This window comes from Sciurus carolinensis, chromosome 14 (assembly GCF_902686445.1).
Source record: "Sciurus carolinensis chromosome 14, mSciCar1.2, whole genome shotgun sequence".
In the NCBI taxonomy this organism is placed as follows: domain Eukaryota; kingdom Metazoa; phylum Chordata; class Mammalia; order Rodentia; family Sciuridae; genus Sciurus; species Sciurus carolinensis.
This window is the reverse complement of record NC_062226.1, coordinates 13,329,670-13,335,669: the sequence shown is the minus strand read 5'-3', so window position 1 is coordinate 13,335,669 and position 6,000 is coordinate 13,329,670.

The following is a 6,000-nucleotide window of genomic DNA, read 5'->3' as shown; positions in this document are numbered from 1 at the left end:
ATCAAGAACTTAAAGGCAGCTATGATGAAAAAATTTAAGGATTTAATGGAAAACTTTGTCAAAATGATTGAACACATGAGTATTCACAGCCAAGAAATGGAAGCTACAAAAACAATGGGCTTCTAGAACTTTACAAAACATTTATTTGAAATAAAAATGCTGCTGGAGAGCTCACTGACAGATTGAACCCTGAAGAGTAAAAGGTCAATGAAAGGAAAGATAATTCAATGTTCATCAGCTCATGTAAACAAGAAAGGAAATGCTTTGATAAAATGAGTAAATATAACCTCAGTACCTATGAGACAGTATCAAGCAGTCTAATATGCAAGTATTTGGATTCGCAGAAATACAGAAAAGAGAAAATGGAGCAGAATTAAAATGTAAAGAAATATAATTTTAGTCTATAGACTAAAATTTTCCAAGTTATTTTACAGAAAATATAAACTTACAGATTCAGGAAGTTTAACAAGTCCCAAATAATAAAAATGCAAAGAAAACCACATGTAGGAAATCAGGGCAAATCACTATATTTTGTGCCAGTCATTCTAAAATTTTACTGCATACTTGAATCACATGGGAAACTAAAATATGCCAGCATTCAGTGCCTGTTGAATAGGAATCTTTGGGATGAGACCCAGGCATGAATATTAGTGCTCCAGGAAATTCCAGGGTACAGCCAAGTTTGAAAATCAATGCTTTATGCCTCCTGCCACTAAGAGAGAGGCAGAACTGGGTTTCAGAGCGTTTTCCCACATGTGTGGATGACCAGGTGCCTCTCATTCGTGTGGTAGAATAAAAACAGTGAGCTTCTAAGTAGAGCCCTAGATAAGAGAAAACTCTTCAATTGATCCACATTGCAGGCAAGTTACTCTACCACTGGATCCTTATGACCAATCAGCTCTTAACATAATTCAATGTGTCTGAAGTAGACTGGAATGGCAGATGAAGACCATAGTGAGCCTTGATGGAAAACTTGTTGCAGAGACCCACTGAACTCCAGAGCACAGGAGTGCCGCTTGTCTTGGTGTGTGCTGTGTTGCTACAACAAAATGTTACTGTCTAGGGGTGCTGGGTTCGCTATTTCTGTTGAGCAAAGAATTGAAGAACCGAACACACAGATAGCAAGCAAGAAGTAGGTTTATGGCAAAAGCAATGGGGGTAGATTTCTCCAAAAAGAAGAGACCCCAGAGTTGGGAGTCCAGTGGGGGAGTCTTGGCCTATTCTTTTTATGGTCTCTGGGAATTTTCTCCTTTCCTGATCTCCTCCCCTGTCCATGCTTTCCTCACTATTAATGATTGGTGCCTCCTGCCTGTTTTAGTTTTTCTTTTGGATCCCCCACTTAGGAGCATGAGTATGAAAGTGTCTGTCTGATTGGGTTCCCCGCTTGTGTCCACAAGCACTTCCGTCAAGCAGGAAGTTGACCTCATTAGAAGATTCTCTCCATGCTCCTTTCTTCTGGTCCTCCTCACTTGCCATCTTGCCCAGGCTGCTAAGCCCTTTTACCTCTCCCTCAAAAGTACCAGACTCTGGGTACTTTATCAAGGGAAGAGGTTTATTTATCCCAGTTCTGGAAGTCCAACAGCATGGCATCAGTGTTTGCTCAGCTTCCAGTGAGGGCATCATAGCTGCTCAATCCATGATGAAAAATTGCAAAGGGGAAATGAGCTCGTGGAGAAGAGCATGTGTGTGAGAGAAATCAAGGGAAGGTGCCCAGCTCACTTGATGAGAACCCATTCTCACAGTAACCAGTCCAGTCCCATGAGAACAAGAACTCTCTCCGGAGAGAAAAGCATTAATCCCTCTTAAAGACCCCAAGCCTCAACATGTGGTGACAAGCCAGGTTCAAACCGTAGTACCCCTTGAGCAGATAGCCATCATTTCCCTTTTTAAATAGAAGTCATTATAATTTACCCCTCTTTCTTCCTTACCGCTCTTATTATTGACTGATATGTTTGAGTGTGAGTTAATTTATCATGTAGTTTACAAATTGAAGAACAAAACTTTTTCTCAGCAAAGGATACAATCAATAATGTGAAAGAGTGCCCACAGAGGGGGAAAAATCTTTTCCACATGCACTTCAGATAGAGCACTTATTTCCAAGTTCTTTATAAAGAACTTACAAAACTTTACACCAAAGATACAAAGAACCCAATCAAAAAATGGGCCAAGGAACTGGACAGACATTTTATAAAAGAAGACATACAGGTGATTAATAAATATATGAAAAAGTGTTCAACATCTCTAGTAATTAGAGAAATGCAAATTAAAACAACTCTTAAGATTTCATCTTACTTCAATTAGAATGGCTGTTATCAAGAAGACAAACAATAATAGATGTTGGCATGGATGTGGGGAAAAAGACACACTTTTACATTGCTGGTGGAGTTGCATTGCAGCCACTCTGGAAAGCAGTGTGGAGAATCCTCAGAAAACTTGGAATGGACCCACCTTTTGACCCAGTTATTCCACTCCTCAGTTTATACCCAAATGACTTAAAATCAGCATACTACAGTGACACAGTCACATCAATGTTTAGAGTAGCTCAATTCACAATAGCTAGATTGTGGAACCAACCTAGATGCCCTTCAACAGATGAATGGATAAAGAAACTGTGGTATATATACACAATGGAATATTATTCAACCAGAAAGAAGAATAATTTAATGGCATTTGCAAATGAATGGATGCAATTGGAGAATATCATGCTAAGTGAAATAAGCCAAACCCCAAAAAAATCAAAGGCCAAATGTTTTCCCTGATAAGTGGAAGATGATATATAATGGGAGTGGGGGTGGGGAGTGAGAAAAGAGTGGAGGAACTTTAGATTATGTACAAGGAAATGAGAGGGAGAGGGGTATGAAAAATGGTGGAATGAGACAGACATCATTACCCTATGTACATGTATGATTACATGAATGGTATGAATCTACATCATGCACAACCATAGAAACGAAATGATGTACCCCATTTGTGTATAATGAATCAAAATGCAGTCTCTAAAAAATAAGAAAAGATTTTTAAAAAAATGAAAGAAATCAAAGACAGTAAGACAGTATCTGTGGATTCAGTAGTTTGCCTTTAGGAAGTAGGTGAGCTGAAGTAGTGCAGAACATTCTGGACCATGGTGAGAGGGAGTGAGTACTTTAGATGTGTGGGAAGAAATAACTTATACCCAGAAGGGGTAGATAAATGGAATGCATAGATATTTTAAGAGGATAGATATCTAGCTCACAACAATAGATCCTTTTGTGAGAACTCCCCCACGGTGTGATCACCCTCCAGTGAACCTACTCCAGGAAAGAGCTGCTGGGAGCAGAAGCAGATGCTGTGTTCCATTGGGGTTTTCTTTCCTATAATTTTAGTTTTGAAGGAAGAAATCCTGAGATTGGAGCTAGTTGAAGTTGGGTCACATTTATGGCAGACCTCTAGGGAAGTTCACAGTTTCCGGCTGATGAGGCCCTTGAGCTTCCCTGGTTCTTGCTCATGGCCTGGTTTTAGTGATGTGCTTGTAAAATTTTAACAACTGACTCTAAAAACGAATAAGGAAAGTAAAGGGAAAAGAGCCCTGGTTTCTAGTGTTTGCTGATTTCTGTAGGGCAAATACATTCACCATATGTGTTAGTCAGCTTTTCATCATTGTGACCAAAATACCTGACAAGAACAACTTAGAGGAGGAAGTTTATTTGGGATCACAGTTTCAGAGGTTCCGTTCATGGTCAACCAAGTACGTTGCTGTGGGCCCAAGATGAGACAAAATATCATGGCAGAAGGGCATGGTGGAGGAGTGCGACTCTGCTCATGGTGGCCAGGAAGCAGAGAAAGGGAAAGAGAAAGAGACTACAGGGAAGATGAACCCTTCTGGAGCGTGCCCCCAGTGATCTACCTCCTCCATCCATGCCCCACGCACACACATACTTACCACTCAGGCAGTCCATTCAAACTAGGAGGGACTGATTAGGTATGGCACTCATAATTTAATCATTTTATTTTTGCATTAACAAAGAAGCATATCCAAACCATAACACCATGCCTATTTCAAGCTACCACAATGACATCACTGAACAGTCAGTTGGGAAATAATGTATATAATTGGCTCTGACAAATCAGTATGAGCTGGTTTCAGGACACCACTGACTGCTTGTCAACTATCCCTTGTCTTTGGTGGAACTGTCCAAAGCCTTCCAATAAGCCTGTTTAGGGGTTTAGACAGAATAAAGGTGTTTCTGTTCCTCACAACCAAAATATCTTAACCAAAACCCCTAACCACCTCTTATTCTAGACAGTTGCCATCAATTCACTGGGAGTGTTTATAACTTTGGCTGTTTTTATGGGCACATCCTTTAAATATTTTTAGCCATTTTCATTTATATGCAGAACTAATACCTATTTCCTCAAATATGCAGTCTTTGCCGGCTGCAGAAAAGATTTTTTTAAATTGTTTGTTCTATTTAGTTATACATGATAGCAGAATGCATTTGGATTCAAATGGGAAAAGAATGTTTTTAATCACTGCAGTTGCTTAGGTTAACAGGGTCATCTTTGGAAATTGCTGCCCTTCGATGTCCCATATAGGCAACTACTTTATCTTAGCTGTGAGTTCTGTTTTATTTTATTTTATTTCACATTATAACTACACACAGTAGTGGGATTTATTGTGCCATATATATATATGTGCACATAACATCATTTGATCAGTCTCAGTCTCCTGTACCTTCCCTTTCCCTCCTCTCCTCCTGTCCCCTGATCTGCTTGCTCTACTAATACCTCTTCTTCTGTTACTATTACTTTAATTAGTGCATTATATTTACTCATAAAAGCTGTATTCATTGTGGTGTATTTGTACATAGACATAGCATAATTTTGTAGGTTTAGTTTCCCAGTACTTCCCTTTACCCTCTCTCTCTCCCTCCCTCTTAATCCCCTTCTCCTACTCTATTGATCACTCATCTGTTTTCACAAGATCCTTTTATTTATTCATTTTTTAAAAATCATTTATTTTTCTTTCTCTACCTTTACCCTGTGGGAGGAAACATTTGATTCTTGACTTTCTGAGACCAACTCATTTCACTTAGCATAATGTTCTCCAGTTCCTTCCATTTACCAGCCAATGACTTAATTTCATTATTCTTTATGATTGGGTAAAACGTGTATGTATATATATATATATGATACACACACACACACACACACACACACATTTTGTTTATTCATTTGTCTGTTGACTCTTAAGCTAGTTCCATAACTTGGCTGTTGTGAATTGTGCTGCTATAAACATTGGTATGCATGTATCACTATAGAATGCTGATTTTAGTTCTTTTGGATAAATGCCCAAGAATGGGATGGCTGGGTCATATGATGCTTCCAATCTTAGTCTTTTGAAAAATCCCCATACTGCTTTCCAAAGTGGTTGTGGTAATTTGCAGTCCCACCAAAAATGTATAAATGTACCTTTTCCCCCCATGTCCTCACTTTAGCTGTGAATTTTAATGGAGGAAAAGGAGGTGAGCTAGAGGCTCTCTGTGCCTACTGGGAACAAGTGTTCCCAGGGTATAGAGGCAAGTATTACATGTATTGGCTCCCTAATGTTTCTTAATGAAGTCCAAGAGAACTTAATGCCAGGGTCTCGACTTTGGTACTGATGACATTTCAGCCAGACAATTCTTCGTTGTGGGGGGCTCTCCTCTGCATTGTAAATTATTCAGCAGTGTCCCTTGCTTCTACCCACTAGAAGCCTATAGCACCACCCCAACCAATTGTGACAACCAAAAATGCCTCCAGACATTGCCATTGCCAAATGTCCCAAGGAGCAAGGATGGGTATGATTTCTAACAGAACCACTGTTCTATGCTGATGAAGCAAAAGTAACTCCTGCGACTTCTGATTCCCCATATGTACACCAAAGGAGGAAAAGTTCCAGGTGCCACATAGAAAACAAGTGATAATCAAAATTAAATAGTAAATTAAAGAAAAAGCATTTCTTATGAAGCATGATGCCTTTAT